Here is a 15,754-nt window from a genome sequence, read left to right as displayed (position 1 = left end):
GGCCTTTTGTGTACATAGAAAAAGTCTTAGATCTTTGAGTTCAGCTCATGAAAAATGGGGGCAAAAACAAAAGTGTTGCGTTAATAATTTTGTTCAGTATATGTGTGTGTGTGTATATATATGTATATATGTGTGTGTATATATATATATATATATATGTATATACTGTATGTGTATGTATATACTGTATGTGTATATATATACTGTATATGTATATATATATATATATGTATGTATGTGTGTATATGTATGTTTGTATGTATATGTATATATGTCTATATATATGTGTGTGTGTGTGTGTGTGTATATATATGTGTATGTGTACATATATATGTATGTACTGTATGTATGTATATATATATGTGTGTGTGTGTATATACAGTGTGTGTATATATGTATATATATATATATATATGTACACACAATATAAAGTGTTTTAATTCAGTATTTTAGTGTAAACCTTAATATCAGTGAAGTTGAAAGTGAAATGCTATTCACAACCATTTTCATTTACACATTGCGTTTCAATATGAAAAGAACAATCCTTATTGTTGTCCACCAGGAGTAGATTGGATTGTGTAAACTGGTTGTTACATACTGGAATTTAAAAGGGAACTGAATTCAACAGGAAAGGCTAATCATTTTAGATGAACTTTTGTTGAAATTACAATTATTTCTTTGTAGTAACTGTACAAAATTGGACCAGCAATTTTCATTCATGCAGTAAATCTGGTCAAAAGTCATGTTGGTTTAAATTGTACAGTATTACATATACAGGGGTTGGGCAATTAAGTAATCTGAAAACCATTATTATAGGGGTTAATATAATTTGTGTAGACTACAGTGAAAATACAAATGTGATTCTTTTCTTTGTCTCTTTTCTCTAGGTTGTAGTAAGTTGTGTTTAGCAGCTGTTGTTTACTGCTGACTTCCAAAAAGAAAAAATAATGGGAGCCTGTTAGCAGGAGTAGTTGTAACGTTAACAGCCCAATTGTTACGTATTTTAAGAACAACAGTCTCTATATTGATAACTTTAAGAATAGTGGGCAAGAACCGAAAGGCACTGTCAGGAAAGATTGTCTCCAAAAAACACTGAACTAATGCAGCAAATTGCTAAAATTTTGATCACAGACACCAATACTAAAATGCAAAAAAGACCGTGTTATGTTAATTAAAGCTGCACCAGGATTAACTTTCATATCTGTCCTGGTCAGACAAATCACCTCACTTGAATATTAACGAACCACTGTGGACAGTTTTGAAGAAAAGACTATGAAGCAGATTCTCTTCTCCAACGTTTCTGGAGGTATTTCAAAACGGTATTTATTGTTTACTTTTGTTTCATACCTAAAGTAACCTGCTCTGTCTTGTCTGTTGGAGCGTTGTCAGTTTCCTCTTTGCACCGTAATGTATTTTTCACTGTGTGAGAACATGATGTGTGGCGTGAGAGTGGCATGGCTTGTCAGACGTAGCAACAGCGTCAATTCAAAAGTTGTATTTGGAAGCTGTATTAAAGGCAAAAGGTGGTAAAACACCTTAAAGAGATAGTTCACCCAGAAATGAAAATTCTGTCATTAATTACTCACCCTCATGTCGTTCCAAACCCGTTAGACCTCCGTTCATCTTCGGAACACAAATTAAGATATTTTTGATGAATTCCGAGAGCTCTCTGACCTTGCATAGACAGGAAGGATTCTACCACGATCAAGGTCCAGAAACCTAGCAAGGACATCGTTAAAATAATCCATGTGACATCAGTGGTTCAACCGTAATTTTACAAAGCCTACGTTGTTTACGCTTTGATCTGAACATAGACAACGTTTCCGTGTGGCACAGCTGACACAGAACAGCATACGTTGTTTACGTTCAGTGGATACTCTCCAAAATGACGCTATGGTGGCGTGGAGGAGATGAATTGTTGAATAAAGTCGTTATTTTTGTTTTCTTTGCGCACAAAGTATTCTCGTATAGCTTCGAAAAATTACGGTTGAACCACTGATGTCACATGGATTATTTTAACAATTTCTGGACCTTGATCATGGTAGTATCCTTCCTGTCTGGGTCAGAGAGCTTTCGGAATTCATCAAAAATATCTTAATTTGTGTTCCGAAGATGAACTGAGGTCTTATGGGTTTGGAACGACATGAGGGTGAGCAATTAATGACATTTTTGGGTGAACTATCCCTTTAATAAAGAAATATTGCCTATTTTCCAGGTGATAACATTATTTTGTCCAACTTCTGTATATCAACCCTTCTGCTGTCTAGATATTATAACCCATATTGGTTATCCACTCGTTCAGATGTTTCATAATTAACACTTATTTCCTTGAGCTTCAGAAGCCCTGTCATCACCAATGAGACGATGAGGTCACTCCGCGGTCGCTCAGGCGAACTTGTCACATCATTTCTCACTCATCATCTCCCTCATTTCAACCCATTTTTTTTTTATCTTCAGTTTTTTAGCAGGTTTCCTCTTCCACTATGACTCCATTTTTCCGCCCTAGTTCTTTTCTTCTCTCTCTCTCTCCATCTCTGTCCCTCACCTCCTTCTTGCTTGTGTATTCTTCCGTCAGTCTTCATCCTTCACCTCCGTAACCATGGTGGCAGATCCAGAGATGTGTGAATAAAAAAGAGGGTGCTCTGCTCGGTGCCACAGGCTGTGCGGCTGCATGGGAGGAACGAAGACAGCTTGGCAAACCCATATCTGGCTAGTCGCATATTCATTATATGGAAGGTTATAGGGTTGATTCCATGTTGTATACCTTGAATGCACTTGATAAATGCCAAGTGCATCTCCAGATTTTAATCAAACCTGCCTGGTTTACATTTACAGCTAATACAGACGGCTAAATGTTCTTGAACGTCTTCTGTATTTGAAATTGATTGCTTTGCGTTACTCCCAGCGGAACTGCAAAAGCCCCGATTGTAAAGACTTTGAATTGAAACAACAAACATTGACAGCCTGTGTGTGATGTGCAGATGGCTCGAGCTCTCGGGCTGCCAGAAACAGTTGGCGCCTGTGCGTTCTCGATCGAATATAAAGGATACTTCCTTGTATTCCAAGCACCGTCGTTTCAGTTCGATACGTGCTTGTCGGAGGCATTTCATGTTTGTGCAGCCTCACTATCTCTGAGGACGTTTCCATGGTAACAGGTCTCATGGTTCTGCATGAAGAGTAGTCAGAGAGGAGGGGCTGTTTTGTGCTTTAAAGATTGAATGTTAAAGCAAGGGCTCCGGTGAATTTAACGGAGGAGACTCCATTACTGTCTGAGACGATAGCCGCCCTCTCCAGTCGCACAGAGCCACGACTGTGTTTGTAAAGCAAAATGAATTATCCCCCCTAATCGGCATTTGTTGTGTTGGGTTCCATGTGTATGACCTAAAATATGCAGCTTGAGGGTCATCGAGTTCATTCGAGTCTGTATTCGAGCTCCATTCTGACAGACTCGAGCGGGTTTATTCGCTGAATCAGAGAATCAAGCAGAGATCTTTAGACTTTCAGTTTGAAAGGAGCAAAACTGGGATCATGCCACCAGCCTTTCAACAAGTTCTCAATTAGGCCCTCTGTGTTTGCGCCATGGGCATTTGGCATCCCGCTTGTGCAAAAGTAATGTCTTGCCGCAAAGATAGACTGAGGACTTGGAATCCTGATAATAGTTTTCGCTTACCATTATCATATAAATGTTTTAGTAAAGTAAATTGCATAAGGTGTATAAAATTGGAGCACCACATGACAAGAATCTGAAGACTTTTTTTTTTTTAGCTATTTAGGGAGAAAATTGGTGGACATGTATGTATTTCAATGCATTAAAACAGAACTGAGAGTAGTATGCTTTTGTAGCTAAAGTATTATCAAATAAGCCTAAATATTGAATAAAATAACTGAGATTTTTAGAACGTTGGGATTTATGAACATTCTAATTCTTCGAAATTCATTGGAACTTTTTGCAGCATTCTGGAATCACTTATGTATTGTGCATATGACCAAGTAGTGAGATTTGTTTACTTTTATTTTCAAGGGGGCAATTGTATTGTCTATGGTTCGATCTTTTTAGATTTGAACCAGCGAATTTACGGTTAGCAGCCATTGTAACCTTTACACCAACCACCATTGTATAGTAGAGAACTCAGGGAACCAATAACTGCTTGCCAGAAGGTGTATTAATTAATTATGTGTTTATGTTTTGCTGCCTCTTATTTGTCTTACTAAACATCAGATCAGCTTTTAGCCTCTCTGCTGCCACCACTAGAAAAAAATTTGGAATTTGAGGTCAAATTTGTTAATGTAACAAATTTGGTAATGTTGGGTGAATGGCAAGACATAACTGGCCATGCGATTTTAACAAGGTGGCCAACGTGAAAATATCTTGAGCTTCTGTGAACCTACAGACCTTAATTCAGGCATTTAACCAAAAACCCATAAAAAACAGGGACTTTTGAAATGGAAGTTCAAAATGCTATCCCATATTAGGGTTTTAGGACTCTTTCCCGCAAAACTCTATTACCACCTTTTTTGTACCATAGATAAGTCTCATGCACCAAACAATTGAATTCTGTCCTTTCTTTCCTTCCAAAGCGATTCCATCTCAGTTGCTTGAATCACATGGCCAAATAGAGTAATTATAACCATAGATCTTTAAGGTTTAAAGTGTTTCTCTTGTAGTTTTGCTAAAAAAAATCCATTGGTTTAAAACACCAGACATTGATAAGCTTCTGGAGGTCTGTTTTTGTTTATGACTCAAGTGTAATTTAGTTTCCCAACTCACTGCCTGAGTCATGCTCTGCGAACACGTCAAGCTCCTCCCAGAAAAAACCTAAATTCTTTCATTTATGATGGGTGAGAACAGGAATATGACACCCTCCGAGCTAAAGACGATTCTGTAATGTTTTCCTGGAGAGGTTCCTTCACGCTGAAGTTGTGTGCTGGACCCGTGAGAAGCACAGGTGTGTCCTCCAGCCTGCCTGAAGAAAGGAAATTTGATCCAATGCCACGCTTCCCTGTGAGAGATTGAGCCCATGCCAGAGTGTTTGTGTGTAAAGGTAAGTGTGATGTCTTTCATTTTAGTGCGGCCTGTTTATTCACCATGTTTCTTATGGCCTCATTGTCTTCAATTACCCTGTTGCTATCAGTTGCACGTTGCAGTTGCACGCTAATCTGTTTTTGGTTGTTTCTCAAGATTCTTGCATGTAGGAATGTCAGGAAAACAAAGTGATGGACTGACTTTAATTACTCCAAACATCTGGAGCACTAAAGGTCAGACTTATTCCTTAATAAAAAGCACTGTATTCCCATCCAGATGCACGTTATTTTTTGAGAAGGGTCACCCGCATAAATTTCGTAGGAGCCCAGAGCCAGGAACCAGCTGTTGGCATGTCTAGAGGCCACTAAACCAGTGCTCTTTCAATATTTATTACAATTACTCTGTTTCTTTTTCATGGGTTTCTTGTGGATGTGACAGGTAGTTGACTGGTGAGCTCAGTGCGGGTGTTGGAGGAACTCATTAAAAATGGAAGCTGTGAAAGTAGGCCAGCGGTTTACTGATGTGGAGGCAACGGGTAAAGAGAAAGGAAAGCCGTTCCAAGTTGTCCACGGCCTATCCCATATCACTGTCTTCCCTTGGTCCGCTTCCTGCATGAAGAGGTTGGTGTCTGCATTTTCCCAATTACAACTAATCTAGCGAAAGATCTCATGTAAGTCCTTGCCTCATACTCGCACTGTTTAGAGTAAGATATATAAAGAAATACACTAGATTGTGTGCTTTGAGACAACAGGAGAACAGGAATAATTATGTCACTGCATTATTTATTACTGCTCTACGTTATCCAAATATTGAAGCCAGTTTCTGAAGCTGAAGAATTAAGCTAGTTCTGGGTCTGCCAAAGGTCAAATTTTAGTGTATGAATTCCATCCAGATAAGGCTGCCTTTTAACTTATAAGCATTTCTGTCTTCTTAAATACATTTTCTGGGTGCAATAAGCATCTATGAAATGCTGTCAGTTACCGCTAAAAATTAAAATATGCACTTTACATATTTTTTGTTAACATGAGATTAATGTGCTAGAGCACTACATGGTGCTAGCAGCGCTAACATGTGAATATGATTCACAGGGAATACATGATGAAACTGATAAAAATGTATTCCATCAATGCAATACAAGTGTCTATGCCGAATACATCAATATTAAATGTAAATAAGGGCTGGTTTATAGAGAACTAATTTTTGTGTTTAAAAATACGAGACACTTTAACAATACGAGACTTTTTTTAAAACTTAGTTTTACTTGAACACCAAGTTTTTAGAACGGAGCATCACATGCAAATGCAACAGTAAACAATAGGGCTGGGTAAAAAAAAAAAAGACTTACAAAGATACATAACAGCTACAAGTGTATGCACTACTTGCTTTATGCAAGCACTATATAGGATAAATCACTATACAGGATTTACCCTATTATACTTTATCGACACGAATTGATAGGTGAAACGGCAAACAGCCACCCACAAATAGTCTATAAACAAAGCATCAGGCTGTCTTTGAGTTCACATGAAAACTTTAAAGTTACTCGTCGTCAGGCTACAGAAGAATACCATAATTCCTCCGTTCAATTAGGCCTAAGACATCGAGAGTCACGCAGACCTATAACAACCCAGCCACAACACATAATTGCGAATAACATGCCTTACCTTAACACAGAATCGACCACAGAGTCCAGCGTTTATATTTTTTATACGAATCTTTGAGTTAACGTACTAAACATGAGTGGAATTTGCACCGCAGCGCCCCCACACCTTGATGCTCATGACAAGAATAGCATGTATAGTTATCTTTATTGAAGTGAATTAGGTTTAAATCGCCGTCATGCATGAATGAATGATATTTTTGCAATTATACACATAATAATCCACAATGATCACATTACACAAAACTGAAATTGCACGTCAAAATAACACATTGTCAATATTTTTTGAGACCCCCCAAAATTTCCCAAATCACGTTTTCAGGGGAGCCCATGTCTTATTAAGTGCCGAGCTCCCCCTAGCTCCCCCGTAGTTCGCACCCTGGTTTTGGCGCTGTTTAATGTAGAGTGACAGATCGCTAGTGCTTCAGTTCAAGAGAAGCAGCAGCGTGAAGCTTCTTCGTTTTAAAACCACTTACAGCATGAAATAAACATGAAGGAACATCTGAAGGTAGGCTATGTTAAATGAAAGTAAAACTTACCAAAATCCGCATCTCATGTAATCGATTAATCAGTGTTTCAACCGCAGAAAGACATCAATATATAACAGCTTTTATGTATCACATTACATCAAATTTACCTCAGAAAACATAGGCCTATTCGTTGACCATAAACTCATTAGTCAGCTAGGAAAATAAACTCATATGTGCCATATAACATATTCATTATAATTTTTACTGTTCTTCAATATTTAATTTATGTTTAAATAAATCCGTCAAGTTTTTTATGACAGCCAGTTTATATTAAAAAAAAAACGAATTGTAGAATAAATATAATTATGTAATTGTGAAGTTAGTATTAGAACTTTATTATTATAAAAACTCCATTGAGTGTAATTTAAGTGTATACAAATCAGTTAATTTTAATTTTCAATAGTAATGTAGTACCACAACATTAATTGAGAGATTTTTTTTCCTTTAGAAAATTTGCCATGCCTGATATATATCCAAAATAATCTATATTGAATCGAATTGAATTGCAAGCTTGTGAATCAAAATCTAATCGAATTGTGAAATTAGCGCCAAGATCCAGCCCAATGATTTAGTGCGTATTTACCTAGAAAAACACCTGACCTGAGAGATCATGTGAGTTGAGTTCTTTGCAAGAAAATTTTTCTATCAGATTCTGCATGATTAAGACACGGCAGGAAGGCAGTAGATTACAACAAAAGTACACTTAATGCCTTGTCCCTGATGGAGGGGTCTCATGGATTTGTCCCAGTAAAAAGAAATATGAATAAGCAAGAATTTAAGGCTTGTGCGCTTTTCATCTGACTAATGCCATTTTATAATATATCTAAATAGCTCATTATTACAACAATGTGAACACTGGGAAACATGCTTAAAGCTCCAAGCTGCCATTTTGATTTACATTGGCTTCCTAATGGAGTATGGAAGTGCCGTTAGCGAGGTTTTGTTACTGATTTATTTCTTTTCTAATTGGAAAGAAAGCTAGACGCTATTTTCGGAGCAGGCCAAAACATTAATGAACACATGTGAAGTGAACTTATTTGACCATCCTCATTTTCTGACTATTAAATCCTGCATATCGCAAGGCTGAATGCCCTTTAGCCAAATAAAAATGTGACAAACATGCCATTGTGCTTTGATTGTCTCATTACCTTCGTTCCTTTTGTTTCCAATTATCTGAGCCCTTCATTAGAAGCTTTAGTGCGTTACATAACAATGGACTTTATTGTACTCTCACTCATTTTGTGACTTGGTAACAGTTAATATATTAAGCTGCGTGGGCCACTGCTGGCAACCGGACTGCACTGTGCAGAACGAAAAGATCTGTTTAATTTGTTTCGTGGTATTTGTATATGGAGAGACAACTGTGTATTTTTTGGCTTAATGTACATATTCCGTTGGCGTTTTGCAGCAATTAACCACGTTTTGCTCTTCCCGTATTCCTCAACATTTTGCCAACTGGTAACAGAACGCAGCACTGCTTAATACTAGCACTATTGAAACTGGGCTGCGATATTCCTTCAGTCCAATATTGAGATTCCACTTTCCAATGTTCTGCCAAGTGTATGCAGTAAATGGTCTGTGTACCATGTGCCACGATTAGCTTGCAGTGTGTACCGTCTTTATTTGTTCCAAAGTCTACGGTAGGAGCATCATAACCGTCTCTTTCTCTCGCTGTCTCTTTTATATTTGATTTCCATTCACGTTGTCACCACTCCTGCCAGCATCTTTGGTTTGATGCCACAGCTCAAGCACACTCGGCTTGCCTGTATCAGCCCGTTCCCATTGCCGTCTAGTCTGACATCTGGATCTGACAGGTCTCTGATAGGTTGTTATGATTCATATGAACCATATGTTGTCATTGCTGGTCTGTCATCTTTTGTTCTCTTTAAACAATTCCCAGAAGGAGTTGTTTTTTTTTAACTGAAGTGTTACCTTCACAAAATGTCCAATTTGTGTCATTTGTATTTAATTTATGCATTTTGCTGATGCTTTTTTGTAAACGCTTTGTTCAAATTGAGCCCAGCTTTGATTTGGTTTGCAGATATGAAAGTCTGCATGTCATTTTGCAGTTGATGAATTTGAATACTTTTGTTCTGTGTAGTCAATATCTGATATATCTACATTGGTTGCCATAGTAATGTCTAAAGTGACAGCATGATGCCAAGAGGCTTTCTTCCACAACAGTCAAGAGTAGCTGTCAGTATGGAACGAGAGGATGGAAATATGGAAAATGTTACCTCTTTTCGTGTCTATGACATTGCACTGTGATGCTGAACTACTCCACATAAGTCTCAGTTGCATTATAATATTTGAAAAGTTCGTGCATATACTGCATTTAAAACCATTCACTTTTTAACTAATGAATACACAGCAAATTTCTTATAGATCAAGATATAAGGGGGGAAAAAAAAGAGTTAATCAATTAATGCATTTGGATGGCTGTATACACTAATCCAAAAATGCATTTCCCAAAATCATATTTTTCAAAACAAAACAAATTAAAAACAAAATGCTTTAGCAAGGCATAAAAAAAAAATATTTTATATGTTTATATATAATATTTTTAATATTATATATAATTTATATATTTAAAATATTTATGTATTAATATATACATATACACAAAAGCTTGGCGTTAAAATAATTTTTTAAAGCAATAAATGTATACTTTATTTAGCGAGGACACAATAAATGAATCAAAAGTGACATCAAATAAATAAATCAAATAAATGTTGTCCTTTTAAACTTTCTATTAATCAAAGAACGCTGAAAATATGTATCACAGTTTTTTCACACACAAAAAAAAATATGAAGCAGCGCAACTATTTTCAACATTGATAATAAATGTTTCTTGAAGTTATTTCTACAATGATTTCTGAATGGCTGCTGAATATTCAGCTTTACAATCACAGGAAGAAGTTGCTTTTAAAAATATAGAAAACTTGTAATTGTAATAGTCGTTTGCAAATTTAATTCAATAAACGCAGCCTTGATGAGCATAACTTTTTTTTTAATTAAAAAAATCCAAATTTCTGACCTTGCTTTTGCTAACACTATGCATGACCATTTGAACTACAGGAACATCCTATGTTAATACTGTTGCCATTTTTCTTCTCAGTGTATCAGTACATAAATGTAACAAATCGATATCATTGATCATGCTAATCCATGCTGCTGTGATTCATGCTCGACATAAATACATGGAACCAGCTATCATGTTCCTGTAATCTGTTAATATGGCATTAATATGTCACCACTCGCACAATTCAACATGGGTGTGCAAGTGAAAAAACCACAGCATGTCCGCTGCATAGCAATGGAGTAGAGTGGAGAGAGAGCACAGACGGGGGGATGGGCCGCCGCTAATTCTGGGGAGGGGGGCTGCACAAACAGTTTAGTTCTGCTCTGGTTGGCAGCACATAAACCTGTATGATCCAAGCTCCAGCTTGTCCAGAGCAAGGAATAGCAGCAGTGTGCTAATGGCACTTGAATAAAGGCAAATGAAAGCGCTGAAGTAGGTGTAGGAGAAAAAGTAGGAGGGGCTTAACTCTGGCCACATGGGCAGAGGAACTGGATTATAATATATTTGCATATATACTGCCTCTTAGTAGTGTGTGTGTTTATATGCGGACGTAAATCAGAGAGAAAGACATCAGGAGAGAGTTTTCACTTGGCAACAATAACAAGACTCCTGAACAAAGATTAATGTTGCTTTGGAATGTGAAAATGTTGTTTAGCAAAACCTAGAAACAATATAGAATTGGTTTGTATTCATGCTTCATGCATATATCAGTTTTACTGAAGGTAATAATTACATGTTTCCGAAACCACTTTTTTTTGAGAGAGACAACAGCATTTGAATACGGGAGTGAATCCCCTAAATTACACTTTTGTGTGTGTATGGAACAGAACTCCCTCTCTAAACTGAGATGACTGACACCATTGTAACAATTGCAACGTTTTACATTGCGCGTTTGGTATATGTTATTTTTGACAAAAGTAATAATACAGCGACCATAGACTCGTCATGTTCAGCAATTTGAACTAAACCACCGTATTTTATGTTTGTATGTTTGTACAGGGTTGCCAGGTCTGTGTAACGAAACTAGCCCAACTGACCCTTTGCAGGGAGTTTGATTGACAGGCGATCTGACCAATCATAAAGCAGAATCTGGCATTTTGGTCCGACAAACAAACCAGATGGGAGAGTACATTAACGTTGGTGGACTTGAACTTGAAAAATGGTGTGTATTAACGTCTTTCCATGGTTGAAACAAGATAACTTCTGATGTTCATTCATGTTTATTTCACGCCATAATCTAGTAAAGAGGAAGAGATGATCGGTTCACGTGCCACTTGAACTGAGGTGCTACAGGGATCTGTCACGACACATTGAAGAGCTGCAAAACGGTATTTATTGTTTGAATTTCTTAAAAATGACCATTTTAAAGCTTAGACTTTGTTTTATACCAAAAGTAACCTGCTCTGTTTGTCGGCGTGCTTCAGTAATGCGACTAAAATAGGAATACTCCACATGTCTTAATTCGATTTCTGTTTACTTCGATTATGACTTCAGCCGGATTAAGGTAATCAAAAATCTCTGTTTACATGGTAGATTCTTAATCAGAGTATTGTCTTAATCGTATTAAAATCGGAGTATTGTTGTCCATGTAAACGTACTCAGTGTCCTCTTTGCTCCAAGATGTATTTTTCACTATGTGAGAACATGATGTGTGGTGTGAGAGCGGCATGGCTTGTCGGACATAGCAACAGTAATGAATAGGGACAGGTCTTTGCAAAGGGTCAATTGGTATTCAAAACTAGCCCAATTGCTTTCTGGCAGAAAATAGGTATCAGAATCTCTCCAAAGCATGTTCTAGGGGTCGAAAACCTCCTTCCAGTGGTTCCACCTCAGTTGAAATCACATTTCAGGGGGACAGGAGGTTTAGTTTTAACCCACAGACTAAAAACACAACCTGCGGCAGCAGTATAAAAGTAGCCCTATTACGCGGGTAAACGGAGGACTTGGCAACACTGTTTGCAGAGTGCACTCACGAAGGCCATGTCCACTTATTATAAGTGATGCTTATTAAACATATGTCTTTGGGCTTGTTTTTTGAGCTCGGCTCATATAGCAATCCAATTTATAGTGTTAATAATGTGGACAGGTGCAGGGCACAGTATTTTTTTGAGGACATCTGTTTGTTTGTGTAGTGGTTAGAGCTTTCAACAAGGCCTGTCCAAGGACAAAGTGAACCACCTGATATATTTGTGTCTTGTTGTGAGGTTGTGTGTTTTCCCAGTGGGGTGTTTTAGCTTTGAAAAAAGAAAAGGAATTGAAGGTGTATTGCCAGCAGTGCTCATCAAGGGACCTTGTTCTTTACTGCTTTTACACTTTGCCCAATCAATAATGGATCATCAATTACAAATAGGCTGTTTGCAGCATTCAGGATGTAATCATAAATTAAACATTTACACCTATACATTAAAATTGAACATAGTATAGGTTTAACAGGAACATCTCACATGTGTTCAGCTTCATCAGTGCACTGCCCTAAACCTTTCACACGGATGTGTAATCACTGTTATTCATGTGTAATAGGCAGTCCCACTGTGACTCTATTTTTAAACCTAACGTTATTAATAATAGTAATTTCTCAGGAGTCCAGTAAAAGAAACCTCTTCAGCATTCATTCATAACCTGATAAACTGTATATGTTCAGATGCTGTTTTATGCTTTTTTTCCTGGAAAGAAACTAATTCTTTTAAAAAATGTATTAAACTGATCAAAAGAGAACGGAAAGACATTTATAAATTTACAGAAGATTTCTATTTTAACTAAATGCTTTTCTTTTGAACTTTATAGTTATCAATAAAGCCTGAAAAATATATCCATGTTTCCACACAAATATAAGTTGAATATGAATTAATATTAAAATATAAATTTTTGAAGGGTTATGGTTTGCCATCACAGGAATAAATTACATTTGAAAATATATCGAAATAGAAAACAATATTATAATATTCACAGTATTACTGGTTTTACTGTATTGTTTAATCAAATAAATGCAGCCTTGACGAGTACAAGATACTTCTTTCAAAATCAATTAAAAATCTTACTGAGCTGTGTATTTTATATATATATTGTATTTTTTAATAAAATATATCTACTATATATACATATCTGTGTGCATGTGTGTATGTATGTATATGTGTTTATATAATCTAAAAAAAATGTATTTATATATTTTACTTCAGAAGTGTAGTGCTATTTACAACAGAGATAAAAGTACTCGTATAGTTTATTAAAGCTTGAAAGTGATATATCTATCAATATATCAATATCTACTATTTCTCCTTTTTTGTTCCACAGAAGAAAGCCATATGGGTCTGGAATGACATTAAATGATGTAAATGATGAAATGACGAAGAATTTTAATTTTTCAGTAAACTGTCCCTTTAAGCATAAACCTTTGCGATCAAAAGGATTTTAAGATTTAAAGTATAAATTCAGTCAAGTGCATCCAAACCTTTGACTGGTGCTGTCAAACTGTTTCTCTCCCAGCACCTATAAGTATACGCTTGTATATTTGTATTATTGTACGAACGCTGGTTGGAGACCGCAGTAGACCAGCTCTTCGCTTCCACAGTCCCTTTGAAGCTGAGCCTGTTGGCACTAAACCCAAATCTTGCACTCAGAGAGCAGTGTGGGAACCAGTAGGGGGGGAGAAGGAGGCGTAAGGACAGGGTTAATGAGTCTGTGGTGGAAAAATAGCTAATCTTTGAGACTTTTTAATTGACTTATCAGTTAAGATTGTTAATAATAATTTATTGTGTAATGCACAGTGTTTTGTATATTTGCATTTATATATATTTGTAATGTATTTTGTTGCAGTTTATATGTATCTATTGCAAAAACTCACTACAATAGTGCCGTATATAACGTTTTGTACAGTGACTAAAGGAGACTCATATACTGTTTGAAATATTTTTGCAGTAATACAGTATCTGACGGTCTGACCCCTCTAGGTTCAGGAAGTGCAAAGAGAAAAAAAAGAAAAGAAAAGCCACCCGGTGAAACTTTGTTGATTTTAAAGAATTTCTTGAAAAGAGTGATGTAACTGACCAAAAAATTGCAGTCAGGCATTGTTGCATACTGAAATGCATTGCTTTCATATGTTAAAGCACATTTTTCAGTACGATGGCAAGAAACATACAAAAGAGCTTTTTTCATGCACACATCGTATCTTTAGTTTGAAGGGGTTTTTTTTTTTTTTGCAGATTTTTTCTTTTTACCTCAGCTTTATCAAACTTGTGATAGCTGAATAGGTTTGGATGAAACTTTCAGTGTAAAATGATGGCATTATGGTTCATTTGTTCTATTATGTTACTGAAGGACAGTCAGGCGATTTATCACTTCTTGATACAATGAATTTTGTGTTGTTCTTTTTTGCTGATAGTATTAGTTATTTTTCCAACCAGAAGAAAGAAATTTCGACCTTGGACAAAGTGAGCACTATTAACACACACACACACACACACACACACACACAGACCTCAAACCCAAGGCAGTGGTGAACCGCCTGTTGCTGGTCTCTTGTCTTTCTCAATGGTGCTGTGTGGAAGAATGCTGCCGACCCCCACGACACCTCCAGCCCTCATGCATTCATCACCACAGCCGGAGGAGTGTCTCATGCCTCCCGCCCCTCCTCTGCTTTATTGTCCCATTCTTCTCGCCTTAAACCATCAACCCGTAAACAATCTGGACCATATCACAGCCCTACAATACACGTGCATCTCATCTGGCCTTTTATCTACTTTTCATTGATTTAAATTCATTATTCAAATCTGCATGTACTTGTGACTATCTGTCTATCTATCTGTCTATCTATCTGTCTATCTGTCTATCTGTCTGTCTGTCTGTCTGTCTGTCTGTCTGTGGCTAAGTGGCTTAGTCTTTCATATCCAAACATTTGTATAAAACAAAAAATACTACTACTATTGTTATTATTATTATAATGTGACATTACAATATATTGCAAAATATATCATTTTATTTTCTTCTTTCATATTCAACATATATGCTAATACACAAGCAGCAAAATCCACATAATTTGTAAAGTATAAAAATATATAGTATATATTTTTATAAACCTTTTATATTTTCATTAAAAATATATATTATTTATATTATCTACTACTGTATATTTTGTATGTTAATGTGCATTTTATTATTGTACATTTACTAAATTACATAATAATAATTACTATTATTATATGTAATTTACAAAATCATCCAAAATATACCATCAAATATGTATTTTTTCTTAACCTATATGCTAATATTAGAATATAAAAGACTAAGCTTTGAATAAGCCTTGAATATGAAAGACAAGCAGCAAAATCCACTTCGGTTCCAACTATCCAGGATAAAACCCGTCGGATGAGCAAAGCAAAATCGCGCTTGTACAATGGAGGGCTGTTTTTGTGTCTGTCAGTAGTTGAACATTATTGAAAGGAGTAAGAGCTTCGGGAGGGGTT

Source organism: Sinocyclocheilus rhinocerous, unplaced genomic scaffold (assembly GCF_001515625.1).
Source record: "Sinocyclocheilus rhinocerous isolate Xijiao unplaced genomic scaffold, SAMN03320098_v1.1 scaffold1084, whole genome shotgun sequence".
NCBI classification, from domain to species: domain Eukaryota; kingdom Metazoa; phylum Chordata; class Actinopteri; order Cypriniformes; family Cyprinidae; genus Sinocyclocheilus; species Sinocyclocheilus rhinocerous.
Note: the sequence above shows the minus strand (reverse complement) of the source record.